Consider the following 15,784-nt stretch of genomic DNA (forward strand, 5'->3'; position numbering starts at 1 on the left):
TTATTAACAGGCTATCAGGGTACAGCACAAGACTCTGGCTGCAACCCCTAGCACTGTAAGAAAACAAACAAAAACAAACAAACAATAATAATAGTGATGATGATGATAACATGTCAAGATTCATAAAATCAAATAAAATGTTTGAAGACAATGATACTTCCTCTACTCTCTCCTACCAGGAAAGGTAACCAGATCTGAGGTCGCAATACTGCCCACCATGGAAACCCAATAATAAAACAGATTTAATATATGCTAGTACAGCTTGGCATGGGGGAACACACCTTTAATTCCAGAATTTGGGATTCAGAGGTAGGAGGCTCACTGTATAATCAAGGCCAGCCTGAGACTACACAGTCAATTCCAGGTCAGTCTGTCTCTAGAGAGAGACACTACCTCAAAAAACAAAACAAAACAAAAAAAAATACTACTCCAATCAAAACATTGCCTACTAGTTAGTGTGTGTGGGTGCGTGTGTGTAAATTGAGGTTCACATGTGTCACAGTGTGTGTGGAGGTCAGAGGACAACCTTGGATTTCAGTCCTCACCATCACCTCAATGCAGGGTTTCTGTTTGCAGTTGTTTAGCAGGCTATCTGGCCCATGTGCTTCCTGGGGACAATGCTGGCTGGCATTACAGATGCTTAGATTATAGCATCTAGCCTGATGTGGGTTCTGACAAACTGAACTCAAATACTCATTTTTGCCTGGTGAGCACTTAATCCATGGATGCATCTCTCCAGATCTATTTGCTATTTCTTTATATTGAAGTTGTTATTATTAATATTTTTTCTTTATTTATTTGCAATCAGAGACAGAGAGAGAGAGAGAGACAGAGAGAAAAAGAGAGGGAGTGAGGGAGAATGGGCATGCCAGGGCCTCCAGCCACTGCAAACAAACTATAGACACACACACCAGTGTGCATCTGGCTTTGAGTGGGTACTAGAGATTTGAACCCTGGCTGTTTGGCTTTGCAGGCAAGTGTCTTAACCGCTGAGCCATCTCACCAGCCCTAAAATATAATGTTGAGATCTTCATGTACCCCCTCAGCATCATGAAGAAGCTGGTTGGCATACCTCCACAGGAGACAAATACAGAGAGACACCTGGGGACCTGGGCGGAAAGTATACATGAGTGAGCATCTCTGGGGAGGCCTGGCATTCGGTATTCACAGACCACTTCTGGGGGCCCTGGCGGCTCTTCGAGGGACCCCTTGTGCTGCCAGCTGAGCAATAAGCACACTCACTTCCTGGATCTGGGTCCTCTAGACTGTCCTTAGGTAGCAGAAGCACAGTGGCCTTCTATCCACCACCCTACCTCCAAGGTAGCATATGCTCTTTGACTTACAGTGTGGCTGTATTCTGATAAGTACACTGCCAGCTGAAAACCATAGAAAGCAAAAGTGCATAGAAGTGTTGGTTTATATTGATTGTCAACTGGACAAGACCTAGAGTCACCTGTTAGGGATTAAATAGATGAGGGTCAATGAGGTGGGAAGACACACCTTCAATATACATAGCCCAAGGTCTGAGAGATGGCTTGGTTCTTGTTTGCAAAGGCCAAGGACTCAAATTCAATTCCCCAGCAACCACATAGGCCATATACACAGGGTGGCACATATGTCTGGAGTTTGTTTGCAGTGGCTGGTGGCCCTGGTGCACCCATTCTTTCTCTGCCAATCTGCCTCTCTCTCCCCCTCTCTCAAACAAATAAATAAGATATTTTAATTAAATAAGTATATTGAGATGGCATATACCATGTGCAGACATTATCTAGACTGTATAAAAAGGAGAAATCAACTGAACAGAGGCATTGATAATATTTTTCTTACTTCCTCCCTGACAATGTAATGATGTGGCACCAGCTGTTTTCTCCTGACATCTTCTCCCCACCATGACAGATTCTACCTGCTGGAACAATAAACTACAATGAGCATTTCCCACCTTAAACTGATTTTTTTTTTCCCTGAGGAAGGGTCTCATTCTAGCCCAGGCTGACCTTGAACTCACTCTGTAGCTCTACGCTGGCTTCAAACTCTTGGTGACTTTGGTGGTATGAATGGATGTCCCCCAATACATTCAGGAGTTTATTAAACCTTGCAATTTGGATTTCTAGCCAACTGACTGGAGGAGATGTCACTGTGGGTGGGTCCTAGGGTACAGCCCTAAAGTGTAGGGGTGGAATTGGAATTCCAGTCTAAAGATATGCAAAGTGCTTGAGTTTCTGCCTGAAGTTCCTGGAGTGTGCTTATTTGCTTTTTGGTGGTGGCTTTTCTCCCTCTGCTTGGACCTGTGAAAACAGGCCAGCTTCTTCTGCCATTATGGAACTTTCCCTGGACCTGTAAACTTCAAATAAATTTTCTTCCTCCCATAACCTGTGCCTGGTTTGGAAGTTCATGCCAGTGACCTGAAGCTGTCTGCTACAGTGACCGTATCTCAGCCTTCCAAGTGCTGGGATTAAAGGTGTGCACCATCACACCTGGCTCCCTTAAACTGATTTTTGTCAGGCATTTCATCAGGCAACTAGAAGCTGATAAATACATTAGAACATGCCCCACCTCCTGAATGACCCAGCTGAGCAACCTGGCATGGTGTAGAGTGTTGTTCTTTCCTCCAGTGAACGAGTGCCTGGCTGAGACTTGAGGCTCACTGTCACTGCCCAGCACCCTGGGAGAGTTTCCTCCTGAAAATCACTCCCTGTTGCACTCCAAGTCCAGGATGGCATCAAAACATAACTCAAGCAAACCAACAGCTCTCCAAAGACAACAGATAGCACACACAGAGGTGTCAGAACCAAGATCACAAGTAAGGAAGCTGACTGAAGCTAAAGCTCAAGTGTGTGTGTGTGTGTCCCACCAGAAATTGCACATTTAACTTTCTACATAACATTAGGTGTTAGGAAATTTATGAATGGTTAACTTATTACTTACATGCAAATCATATGTCACTAATTATTTTCCAGCCTGGTGTGTGAGCAAAAAGGTATCGTTCTTTCTTTTGAGATAAAGCCACCTTATGCAAATTCATGACCCTCCTGCCTCAACCTGCAGAATGCTGGGATTGAAAGTGTCAGGTACCACACCTGGCTTTTTTCTATTTTTTTTTTTTTTCCGTTTTTTGAGGGTCTTGCTCTAGGCCAGGCTGACCTGGAATTCACTATGTAGTCTCAGGCTGTCCTCAAGCTTACAGCAATCCTCCTACCTCTGCCTCCTGGGTGCTGGGATTAAAGGCATGCACCACCACGCTCGGTGATACCTTCTTTCTTAAAGGAAAATAAAACCAAGCTGGGCATGGTGGCACACACCTTTAATCTCAGCACTCAGAAAGCAGAGGTAGGAGGATTGCTGTGAGTTTAAGGCCACCCTGCGACTACAGAGTGAATACCAGATCAGCATGAGCTAGAATGAGACACTACCTTGAAAAGAAAGAAAGAAAGAAAGAAGGTATCTTCCATTTTATTGAGTTCAAGATAAGCCTTTAAGATCATGACATGAGGGTTGGAGAGAAGGTTTAGCAGTTAAAACACTTGCCTGGGAAGCCTAAGGACTCAGGTTCAATTCCCCAGGACCCATGTAAGCCAGATACACAAGGTGGCCAATGAGTATGGAGTTCATTTGCAGTAGCTGGAGGCCCTGGCGTGCCCATTCTCCTTCTATCTGCCTGTTCTTTCTCTCCCTCTCAAATAAATAAATATAAATAAATCATGACATGAGGGGCTGGAGAAATGGCTCAGCAGTAAAAGGCACTTTCTAACAAATTCTGACAGGCTGGGTTCTATTCCAATACCCACAAAAAGTCAGATGCACAAAGTGGTGCAGTTGTCTGTAGTTCATTTGCAGTGTCAAGAGGTCCTGATGTGTTTCTCTCACTCTCTCTGTTTCTGTCTCTCTGTGTGTTTCTATGAAATAAATAAATATTAGAAAGAAATCATGGGGGCTGAAGAGATGGCTTAGTGGTTAAGGAGCTTGCCTACAAAGCCAAAGGACCTCGGTTTGATTCCCCAGAATCCATGTAAGCCAGATGCACAAGGGGCATGTGCATCTGGAGTTTGTTTACAGGACTGGAGGCCCTGATGTGCACATTGTCTATCTCCCTACCTGCATATTTCTGTCTGTCTCTGTCTGTCTGTCTCTCTCTCTCTCTCTCTCAAATAAATAATTAAAAATAAAGTAAAATAAAATAAAAACTTCCATCTTTGCCTCCAAGTCTACATGAAATCCCAACTTATCAGTCCCTCACTTCTTTTTTAAAAAAGTATTTATTCATTTATTTGAGAATGAAAGAGGCAGAGAGAGAGAGAGAGACTGAAAGAATGGGCCTGCTGGGGCCTCCAGCTACTGCACACAACTCCAGACACACACGCCACCATGTGCATGTGGCTTCATGTGGGTCCTGGGGAAGGCTTCACAGGGAAGTGCCTTATTTAAAAGAGATATAGGCAGAGAGAGAGAGAGAGAGAGAGAGAGAGAGAGAGAGGGAGAGAGAAAGAAATAGAGAGAGAGAATGCTGGGTGTGCCAGGGCCTCCAGCCACTGCAAACCAACTCCAGATGCCACCATATGCATCTGGCTTTACGTGGGTTCTGGGGAATAGAACCCATGTCCTTAAGGCAAGAGCTTTCCCTTTCCCAATTCAAGCCCTGCACCTGTCCCCCAGAACACACGTTCCAACACGGAAGGGCCCTGGCTAAGCAGACCAGCTTGTTTCTGTGCTGGGGTGTTTTCCTTCATATGCATCTGGCTTATATGGGACCTGGAGACTCGAACGTGGGTCCTTAGTCGTTGCAGACAAGCAGAGCCATCTCTCCAGCCCTATTGTTTGTTTTGTAATTAATTTGTTTATTTCCAAGAGAGAGAGAATGAATGAGGCACATTAGGGCCTCCAAATGCTGCAATTCTAGATTCATTCCCCACTTTGTGCATCTATCTGACTTTACATGGGAACTGGGGGATCAAACCCTGTCATTAGGCTTTGAAACTGTGAAAGCCCCAAGAATTCAGAAGCTCAGAAATACTATCACGCTCCAAGGGGAGCTTAAGCAGGCTCCCTGCATACCTCAAACTCCAGGCTTTACTCCCTGTTGGAAGCAAGTAAAGAATCCCTCTTCTCATTATATCAGAGCCCACTCCTAATATAAAACTAGGTAAAAGGGCATGAGATAGCACTCACGGATGGGAAATGAGTAATAAAGTGAACCACTTATTTAGTTTCTGTAAATAGCCTGCACCATAAGCCTTAATAGCCCACACTGTAAGCCTTAGTAGCTCGCACCATAAGCTGTAGCAGCCTGCCTCAGACCACCAAGGTCATAGGAGGTTGATACCATACTCTGCTACCCCCACCTAAGGAATTACACAAGTGCTGACCTCCAAGGTCATAGGAGACTGGAACCACACTCTGCTACTCCCACCCAAGGACCTGCGCAAATGCTGACCACCAAGGTCATAAACTAATTGGCTTAGAAACTATGGGGTGGCACCAACTGACTGGCTAACACCCTGCGGGGCTCCTAATATTAGAAAATGATTGGTCTAAGGCACAGGCTTTGTTAGAAACCCTATAAAAACTGTCCTGTTCCTGCATTCGGGGCTCTGCAGTCCTCTACCCCTGTGCGGTGTACGACTGTGGGCCCCAGCGCGCTTGGAATAAAATCCTCTTGCAGTTTGCATAAGACCACTTCTCGTGAGTGAGTGATTTGGGGTGTCGCCTTATCCGGGCAGAGCGTGGGGACCCCCTGCGGGGTTTTTTTCCTACAACTGTAGTTAAAATAGGCCCTGTACATCAAGAGAGATGGCTTAGTGATTAAGGCATTTGCCTGCAAAGCCTTAGGACCTAGGTTCAATTCCTCAGTACCCACATAAGCCAGATGCACAAGGGGACATACTCCTGGAGTTTGTTTGCAGTAGCTAGAGACCCTGACATATCCATTTTCTACCTGCCTCCCCTTCCTCTTCTCTTTGTCTCTCAAAGTGGATAGGCAAAGAATTTTTTTTTAATTGTTTTATTTATTTCCTTGAGAGAGGGGGAGAGATTCAGTATGCCAGGGTGCTGCAAAAGAACTCCAGACACATGTGCCACCTTGTGCATCTGGCTTACATGGGTCCTGGGGAGTTGAGCCTGTGTCCTTTGGCCTTGCAGGCAAGTGCCTTAACTGCTAAGCTATACACACACACACACGCACGCACGCACGCACGCACGCACACAAACACACATATACATTTTTCTTTTCCAAGAAAAGGGCCTTGTAAAGTTATCTTAACTATTCTGTTGAGAACCCATTAGAAACAGCACTTGAATTTCTCTTTCCAGAAAAGATCCTTAAGGGCTGTGGAAAGGAAGGCTGAGAGACTCCTGAGTGGATATAAGTTAAATGTAGAGGGGACAAAAAGTTCTGCCACTTAGAATAGCTTCCTTGCTTTCTTTTCTTTTCTTTTCTTTTCTTTTCTTTTCTTTTCTTTTCTTTTCTTTTCTTTTCTTTTCTTTTCTTTTCTTTTCTTTTCTTTTCTTTTCTTTTCTTTTCTTTTCTTTCCTTTTCTTTCCTTTCCTTTCCTTTCCTTTCCTTTTCTTTTCTTTTCTTTTCTTTTCTTTTCTTTTCTTTTCTTTTCTTTTCTTTTCTTTTCTTATCTTTTCTTTTCGAGGTAGGGTCTCACTTTAGCCCAGGCTGACCTGGAATTCACTATGGAGTCTCAGGGTGGCCTTGAACTCATGGGGATCCTCCTACCTCTGCCTCCCGAGTGCTGGGATTCAAAGGTGTGTGCCACCATGCCCAGCAGAATAGCTTTCTTTAATTTCCATCCATCTCATCCCACAGCTAAGGTCATCGGAAAGGCTCTTAGGTGGCTGTTCTCAGCAGCTCTTTCTACTGCACTCCTAAAAAGAGGTATCCATTTATATCATATAATACTAACGCAAAAAAGAAAAGAAAAATCTCCCTTTCTCCTTTGAACAGAGCCTAAGGGAGGAAGAGGGGATGCTGAATACACTTCCACGGCAACATTATCAGCCTGTGATCATTAATTCCCTTTAGACATTCAAATCCCCCCCATCATGTGCCTCCCCTCCCCTATTCATTGAGATTGCTTCCTTCTCAGTAGAGCTGAGAATGGCTCATAAGAGGAAACCACTTGGGGTTCAGGAATGATAGCTTAAGGGCTCTGTAGGAAGTGGCTCTGAGTGGATGAGTGTGACCGGAGGCTGGGAAGACAGGGGAAATGAGAGGAGCAATTTCATTTTTTATTTCATCCATTATCCATTTATTGTTTAAAAGTGTGCTGTTCAGTTTCCAGGTGCCATTGGGATTCTTGGTGGGTCTTTTGTTGTTGATTTCTAGCAATATAGCATTATGATCTGATGCCATGCAGGGAATTATGTCAATCTTTCTAAATATGTGGAGGCAGTCATTGTGACCCAGTATATGGTCTATTTTAGGGAATGTTCCATGGGCTGCTGAGAAGAATGTGTAGTCTGTGGATTTGGGATAGAAAGTTCTGTAGCTGTCCATTAGGTCTAAGTGGTCTATGGTTTTGTTGAGGTCTCTTACTTCCCTGTTGAGTTTCTGTTTGGATGATCTGTGTATTACTGATAATGTGTATTGAAGTCCCCAGCTATTATGGTGGTTGGTGCTTATTTCTGTTTTACTGTCAAGTAGGTTTGCTTTAGAAACTTTTTTTCCCCTGTGTTTGGTGCATACAGATTTTTGATTATAACATCCTCTTGATGTTCCCTTGATAAGTGCAAAGTGTACTTCTTTGTCTTTTTTGATTATTTTTGGTTTGAATTCTATTTTATCTGATAGCAATATAGCTATGCCTGCTTGTTTCTTATTCCCATTTGCTTTTAATATTATTTTCCACCCTTTCACTCTGAGGAGGTGTCTGCCTTTAGTGGTGAGGTGGGTTTCTTGAAGATAAAAGATTGAAGAGTCTAATTTTTTGATCCATTCTGTTAGCTTGTGTCCCTTGCTGGGTGAATTAAGGCCATTAATATTTACGGTAATGACTGTGAGATTTGATTTGATCCCTGCCATATTGTGATGGTATATGTGGTTTGGTGTTTTCATGGACTTTGAAGTTTTTTCTGCCTACTCTGAGTTTGGTTATTGTGATCTGCTTCTTGTAGGCATTTGAGTTTGATTATTTGTTTCTTCTGTGTAGAGAATTTCCTGAAATTCGGAAGGTTTGGTTTTGAGTTCATATAATTGTAAAGCTATTTTTGAGAGCTTCTAGAGAGTTTTAGACTTGTTTAATTAAGTTTGCATGTTCTACTACTTTTCTATGTATAATTTCCATCCCTCTGTCAAGCTCCCCTTTCACATCATTTTCTGATTTTCTTAATGCTTCTTGGAACTCATCCTTGCATTTCTTTATGTCTTCATTTAGCATTGTCAATTGATTTTTGAGGTCTTCTTTTTTTTTTCACTCTCTCTCAAATCTCTGTCTTTGAACTCCTTCCATTTTCTTATCAAGTAAGTCTAATCTAGTGATGGCAGCATCCACACGATTATCGGTCCTTTGTTGCTTTTCTTCAAGTTCTACCAGTAGCTTGGTCAGGGTTTCATTGCTCATAGATTCATTTTGGTGTTCTGATCCTAATGACTCTTCTAAGTTTTGATTAGATATGTTTTGATTAGATATGATTAGATATGTTTTGATTAGATATGGTTGATCTATGTGGATTTTCTTGCATTTGATTTTTCATGTTATTTATTTTGCACTGTGGTCTGCCCATGACAGTGTATGGGCATGTAGGAGGGTGGATCAGCCTGGGTTCAAGCACAATGGGAATCTGAGGCAACCTGAGGCAGTTGCCAAGCAGCCTGGGCTTTCGCTCTCACTTGCCAAAGCTGACTGATCTACTGCCTGGCCACAGCAGCAAATTTACCTGATCTCTCAAGCAGTAAAGCACCAAAGCTGCCTGCTTTTGAGCTAGGAGGGACACTGAGGTACCAAGCACTGAAGGAGCCCAAACTCTAGCATGTGAACACTGGGACCTGGAAGCAGTCTGTGCTCCCCTGTTACAGGACAATGGTGGATGGCCGGCATGGCAGACAGGTAGGGGATGGCACCTGAGCTGGCACAAACTACAGACACAGTCTGAGCTAGTGTGGCAGTTGCTGTGGGCCTGGGCTCACTGAACATGTGACGGCAGGAGCAGTAAGTGACTGAGTGGGTGGAACAGTCTAAGCTTCCACATGCAGGGATCCATCTGTGTGGCAGCACTGTGGATACGGTGGCTTCTTGGGGGGGGGGCTACCCTCCCACGAGGGAATCAGAGATTCCCTGTTATTGCCAGGCCTCCCTGAACATGTGGTGGCCGGAGCAGTATGTGGGTGAGTAGGTGGAGCAGTCTAATCTTCTGCACACAGGGATTGATCGGTGCGGTGGCACTGTGGGTATGGCGGCTACTTGGGGGGAGGTGTGTGCTACCCACCCACAAGGGAATCAGCAATTCCCTATCATTGCTGGGACTTGCTGAATGCAGGTGGCTGGAGCAGTAAGTGGGCGAGTGGGCGCAGCAGTCTAACCTTCCGCATGCAGGGATCAATCGATCCATGTTTGGCAGCACTGTCGATATGGTGGATACTTGTGGGGAGGGGTGGGCTACCCACCCATGAAGGGATCAGTGATTCCCTGTTCCCCCTCCCCTGTGCTCTCCCACTTGCAATCTATTGGAAATTCCTCTCCCCTAAAAGGCCCAGTGAACCCTTAATGTCTTGCTTTTCTTTCCCTGGGATTTGCAGTGCAGCTAGGTGCCCTGGCCAGCAGAGAGTTGAACAAGGAAATGAGGGGAAAATTAACCTGAATGAGAAAAGGTAAACAGACACAAGAAGGCGACCATGCTAGATGTTTGTTAAGGCCTCAAGAGTTTATTCTTACATGTAGGTTTATATATGGTTGTAGGGGGAAGGGGACGTGGTCAGGGCAAGGAGTTGTAGGGGGAAGGGGATGTGGCCAGGGCAAGGTGTTGTCAGGAAACCTAGAGGGGATGTAATTAGGTGTTCATCTAATCTTGCCTCAATGGCTTAACATCCTGACTGCACCAGGCTTCACATCCTGACCATAAACTGGCCTTTTGCAAAAGATAAGATTCTGTAAGCAGTCTGCTGACCGACGTTCCAGAGGTATCTAACAGAAAGCTAGATGGACCAGCTTTCTGAGTAATGAGTCACCTTATGAGCAGGCCCAGACAAAATGGAGAGGCTTTTGCTCTATGGCTCCCAACAGGTAGGCAGTCGCCATCTTGGCCAGAAGTCCCTGGTCCTTTGGCTTTGTAGGCTAGCGTCTTAACCACTAAACCATCTCCCCAGCCCTAAATTTTTTATTTTATTGTATTTGCTTATTTGCCAGTAGAAAGAGGCCATGAGACAGACAGAGAATTGGCACACCAGGTTCTTCAGCTGCTGCAAATGAACTGCAGACTCATGCACTGGTTTGTGCATCTGGGTTTTCATAGGCAATGAGGAATTGAGCCTGGGTTGTTAGGCTTTACAGGCAAGCAACATTGAGCTGTCTCTCCAGCCCTGATTTTTTGTTTTGTTTTGCTTTTTGTTTTTTGAGGTAGGATCTCCCTCTAGCTCAGGCTGACCTGAAATTCCTGTGTAGTCTCAGGGTGGTCTCGAACACACAGCAACCCTCCTACCTCTGCCTCTCAAGTGCTGGGATTAAATGTGGGCACTGCCACACATGGCTGTCTAGCCTTGATTTTTGTCAGATTTTTTTTCCAGCAAGGAATGAGAAAATAATACAAAAAGAATGGATAAATAAGTATATGATAGTTTAATGATGCATGAATTGAAGGAAAGAAGGATACATTAATATTTTTATACTTACATAGATTATATTAATAGAAGATAGATGGATGGAGAGATGGACAGATAGGTAGGTAGATAAATGAAGGATAGATAATAAGCATATAATGGATAGATAGGTAGCTAGCTAGATAAATGGGTAGCTGATTGACTGAAACCACAAGAACCCCCTACACGATGCCCAGCTGGTGCTGCTGTGGAATAGAAGGGTGGGATATGTTTAGGAATTTTAGGAAACTCATCATGAAACATCAAAGCAAGAAGCTTTCTTCATACCCAGGGATAATGCCAACCAATTCTTCATGGCTTGAAGAGCCTGCTGATGGCTGCTCACCTCCATGTCTGCCTCAGTGATTGCTTTTTTGTATTTCTTCTTTTGTTATTTATTAGAAAGACAGAATGTGTACACCAGGGCCTACAACCACTGCAAACGAACCCAGACTCATGTGCCAGCTTGTGCATCTGGCTTACATGGGTACTGGGGAGTTGGACCCAAGTCCTTAGGTCTGCAAGAAAGCACCTTAACAGCTAAGCCATCTCATACCCCATCACTGCTTTTATTGGGGTGGGGTTGGGCTTGTTGTTAATTGAGGAAGAGTCTCACCCTAACTCAGGCCGTACTGAAACCCACTCTGTAGCCCAGGCTGGCCTCAAACTCACAGCCCTCCTCCTAGTTCTGTATGCTGAGTGGTGGGATCAAAGGTGTGTGCCGCCTCTGCTCTCCCCCTACCCCTGCTGAGAAGCATCCCTTATCTTCCCAGTATTCCCATATGGCTGTACATTAGGACAACAGGAATGTCCTGAAGAACTTTATTTTCATTCTTCTTGGTTTTTTGGCTTTTTTTTTTTTTTTTTTTTTTTTTGGTTTGTCAAGGTAAGGTCTCACTCTAGACCAGGCAGACCCCAAAGAATTCACTATCTAGAAGTGTCAGGCTTACCTTGAACTCACAGCTATCATCCTTTCTCTGCCTCCCGGGTGCTGGGATTAAAGTTCTATGCCCAGCCTGGAGAACTTTGTTATGTGAAATATTCACCACTGTGTTTTCAGACCACTTGCTATCTCTTCTCCTGTGATGATGCAGTGTCTTGCTTCAATTCTGAAGCCATGCTGATCCCCTAAGTTAAAAGTACTGCAAAATAGCTGTATGGGGTGTGTGTACAAATAGCAAGCACCCCAAGTGCACAAACACAGAGGCCAAAGGAAGAAGTCAGGTACCTTCCTCCATTCCTCTTCTGTCCTACTTCCCTGTGACAGAATCCCTCACTGAACCTGGAGCTCCCTGTTTTTAGTTAGACGGGTTGACCAGGGACCCTCAGCCATCTTCCCGTCCACATGCCCTCGGTACTGGGGTTTACAGCGTGTGCGACCACGCATGGCTTTAAAAAAAATAAAAGCAGAGACAGACAGAGAAAATGGGCACACCAGTTCCTTCAGCTGCTGCAAACAAACTCCAGATGCATGTGCCACTTTCAGCATCTAGCTTTACATGGGTTCCAGGTATTCAAACCCAGGTTCTTAGGCATTGCAGGCAAGCACCATAACCACTGAGCTATCTCTCCAGCCCCATTTACATGGGTGCTGGGAATTGGACTCAGGTCCTCATACTTGTAATGAAAGTGCGTTTACTGATGGATCCACCTCCTCATACCCATTTTTTAATTTTATATGTTCAATCAAGATTTAATCATATAGGTCATATAGGTGAGTCATATAGGTGAGCCTGCCACAAGAAGAACTCCCTGAACCAAATGCCCTGTCATTGGATTTACTTGGTCACTCTTGGATGCCACAGCTATTCCTCTGAAGATCACAAATGGGGGCTGGAGAGGTTGCACAGTGGTTAGGACACTGCCTGCAAAGCCTGAGGACCCAGGTTTGATTCCCCAGGACCCATGTAAGCCAGATGCACAAGGTGGCACTTGTGTCTGGAGTTCATTTTCGGTGGCTAGAGGCCCTGGTGATCTCATTCTCTTTTGCTCTTTCTCTATCTGCCTGTTTCTCATAAATAAAAAAATTAATTAATTAAAGATCACAGGTGAGTAGGGAATGTGAACATGGCCTGTAAGTGGGCTTCCAGGCACCCATTACCCAGAGGCTGGAAAGGACTCAGAGCCAGGGAAGCAACTGCCTGTTAGCATTCAGGTCCTGAGAGAAGCCAGTTAGCAAGGAACCTGTCCAAGCTGCAGTGATGTCAGAAAACAGTGCTCAGGCTTGCAAGTGCGGCAGGGTGCCAGGAGCTGGACTTGGGTAGACACTCTGTACACTGCCTCTTTTGAAAACCATGCACTGTGCTGGGGAGATGATTCAGTAGTTAAGGAAATTGCCTGTGAAGCCTAAGGACCCAGGTTTGAGTCCCCAGTAACCACGTAAGCCAGACGCACAAAGTAGCACATATATCTAGAGTTTGTTTGCAGTGGCTGGAGGCCCTAGCATACCATTTATTTTCTCTCTACCTCCCTTTGCCTCTTGCTCTCTCTCAAATAAATCCAAATAAATATTAAACACCATGTATCTACTATAAAGGGCAAACTTCATCTTCCATACTGTGCAGGAGAAAATTCAAGAAGTAATGGGAAAGGTATAATTTGCCTCTCCCTCAGAGCTCACAAGACATCAGCCCACACTGCGTGCAAACCTGTCCAAACCCCTTTCTCCTGCTGTCTCATGACCGTCACAGCACCACAGGCAGCACCACCCCCTCTCGTTTCATTGTGCTTAACCTGATAGTACTTCACATGTAGGAAATATTTTTCCCCAGGTAGGATCCCGCTCTGGCCCAGGCTGACCTGGATTTTACTCTGTAGTCTCAGGCTGGCCTTGAACTCACGGCCATGATCCTCCTACCTCTGCCTCCCGAGTGCTGGGATTAAAGGTGTGCACCACCACACCCGCGTGGATGTTTATTTTACAAAGTCAACGCTTGTGCATGTCTCCATCCAGCAAATGTATGATGATCATTTACCCTGCTCCCAGGAGCTCATCTGATTATTAGCATTCTCTTAGCAGTAAAGTGTTTATAGTAAAGATAGGTACTGCTTTAAGATGATAATGCTGGGACACATTGCACATTAGATGTGCTGCAGTATAGCATAGCCATCACTTTTGTTGTTTTGACATACAGCTGTGCTATGTGGGTTCACGTGAATGTATTTAGTTTTAATATCTTATATTTATTTATATAAGTATTTATTTATTTGAGAGAGACATTAGGTGCACCAGGGCTTCCAGCTGCTGCAAATGAACTACAGACACATACACTACTTTGTGTAATCTGTCTTTATGTGGCACTGCAGAATTGAACCCAGGTCATTAGTCTTTGCATGCATGCACCTTAACTGCTGAGCCATCTCTCCAGCCCTATTTATTTATTTCTAATATTTTATCTATTATTTGACCGAGAAAGAATGGGCAGGCCAGGGCCAGTAGCCTCTGAAAATGAACTCCAGATGCATGTGCCACCTTGTGCATCTGATCTTATGTGGGTATGGCAAATTGATCCTGGGTCACTAGGCTTTGCAGGCAAGGGCCTCAACTACTAAGCCATCTCTCCAGCCTGAACCTATTTATTAATTATTATTTTAGTTTGTTTTTTGAGATAGGGTCTCTATCCCAGGCTAACCTGGAATTCAGTATGTAGTCTCAGGGTGGTCTTGAACTCTAGGTGATCCTCCTATCTTTGCCTCCAAAGTGCTGGGATTAAAGGCATGCACCACCACACCCAGCCTAATTATGTTTTTAAATTATTTATTTGTGCATGTTTGTGTGTTGTGTGTGCACATGCGCACGTGCACGTGCATGCCAGGGTCTCTTTCCACTGCAAGGAAATGCCAGTTTGGCTTTACTTGGGTGACTATGGAATTGAACCCACATTGACCAAGCACTTTTAACTACTGAGCCATATCCCCAGCCCCTTAGTTTTTTTAATAATTTTTAGTAATCTATGTTTTTATTAAAATACAAAGAGTTAGGTTTCATTATGGTAGTTTTGGAACAAAAATTTGCTTTTATGTGGCTCCTCCCCACTTCTTCTCCATCTTCTTCCCCTGTTGTTCCCTCTCCCAACTCTACCCTTCCTTCTGCTCTCATGCCAAACATGTACGCTGGGCCTCACCCACATTTGTAAACACGTGTGTGTGTGTGTGTGTGTGTGTGTGTGTGTGGTTTCCTATTTACTTTCACTGCCTATACCTACTCTCACATCTCCTTATTTACATACATATGGATATTTAAATTTGGGATCTGAATATGAGAGTTGACATGCAATTTTTGTCATTCTGGGCCTGGGTTACCTCATTTAGCATATATATTTTTTCCAATTCCATCCATTATTATGCATGTTTCATAACTTTATTTTTATTTACAGCTGAGCTTAAGGCCTTTGTGTATGTATGTCCACAACGCTGTCATAATCCATTCATGAGTAGATGGGTTTCTGGGTTGATTTTCTTTCCCAACCATTGTGAAGACAGCCAGCAGTGAACAAGGACAGGCCTGCAGCTGTCCAAGGATGGAGTCCGATGGGTGTGTGCACTGGAAGTGGTGTGGTGGGGTCATAGGTCATGGTCTAGCTTCTTGAGGCATGGCCACACTGATTTCCACTGTGCCTGTGCCAAACACTGAATGAGAAAATTCCCTTTCCTTATGCAAGGAGAGACACAGAGAGAAAGTGAGTGAGAATATGAGAATGGGTTTGCCAGTGCTTCCAGCCACTGCAAATGAACTCTATATGCATGCATTGCTTTGTGCATCCAGCTTTACATGGGTACTGGGGAATCAAACCCCAGTCCTTAGGTTTTACAAGGAAGCACCTTAACCACTGAGCAATCTCTCCATCTTGTCATTACTTTTCTTGAGGTAGCCATTCTGCTGGGGTGAGACAGAACCTCAAAGCAGTTTTAGTTTGCATTTCCTGATGGTTAAGGATGTTGAACAGTTCTTGAAAATGTTGGTCATTTATATTTCTTCCTTTGAGAATGGTCTGT

The sequence above is a fragment of the Jaculus jaculus genome, unplaced genomic scaffold (genome assembly GCF_020740685.1).
Source record: "Jaculus jaculus isolate mJacJac1 unplaced genomic scaffold, mJacJac1.mat.Y.cur u25, whole genome shotgun sequence".
NCBI lineage: Eukaryota > Metazoa > Chordata > Mammalia > Rodentia > Dipodidae > Jaculus > Jaculus jaculus.